Below are 701 nucleotides of genomic sequence, written 5' to 3'. Positions count from 1 at the left end.
AGGTGCCGTCTGTTTCCCCTTTCTTTGACTAGGAAAGGGAACTCCCTGACCCCTTGCGCTTCCCGAGTGAGGTAATGCCTCGCCCTGCTTCGGCTCGCACACAGTGCGCTTCACCGACTGTCCTGCACCCACTGTTAGGCACTCCCTAGTGAGATGAAACCGGTACCTCAAGCAGAAATGCAGAAACCATCCGTCTTCTGTGTCGCTGGGGCTGGGAGCTGGAGACCGGAGCTGTTCCTATTCGGCCATCTTGGCTCCACGTTAAATGGATTTTTGGACTAGGGAGATGGAATAGGAGCTTGCTCCGTCCACTCCACGCATCGACCTGGTATTGCAGTACCTCCAGGAACGGTGCAACCCCTCCGGGGATACAACGTGTTTCTAGTCTTCTGCGGCTCTATGTGGTACTGAAGGTCAGAAGACAGAAGGTACAAAAACCACAAAAATTAGCCAGGCGTGGTGCTGCGCGTCAATAATCCCAGCTACTCGGGAGGCTGAGACAGGAGAATCACTTGAACCCGGGAGGCGGAAGTTTCAGCGAGCCGAGATCACGCCACTGCAGTCCAACCTGAGGGTCCGAGCGAGACTCTTATCTCAGAAAATAAAGACAGAATCAATTCCTGAATTTTGAGTCTATATAAGTCTCCTCTATTTTCCCCCAACTTTTACCTTGACCCAACTCTTGATCACCTCTAGCCCCT

General features: G+C 52.6%; 1 pseudogene; it reads left to right on the top strand.

Moving 5' to 3' along the window:
- The first annotated feature begins 233 nt into the window (after positions 1–233).
- Positions 234–362, top strand: LOC116467743 (U2 spliceosomal RNA; annotated as a pseudogene).
- Positions 363–701: the final 339 nt, after the last annotated feature.

This window comes from Hylobates moloch, unplaced genomic scaffold (assembly GCF_009828535.3).
Source record: "Hylobates moloch isolate HMO894 unplaced genomic scaffold, HMol_V3 SCAFFOLD_4, whole genome shotgun sequence".
Lineage (NCBI taxonomy): Eukaryota > Metazoa > Chordata > Mammalia > Primates > Hylobatidae > Hylobates > Hylobates moloch.
Note: the sequence above shows the minus strand (reverse complement) of the source record. Positions and strands in the feature narration are given on the sequence as shown.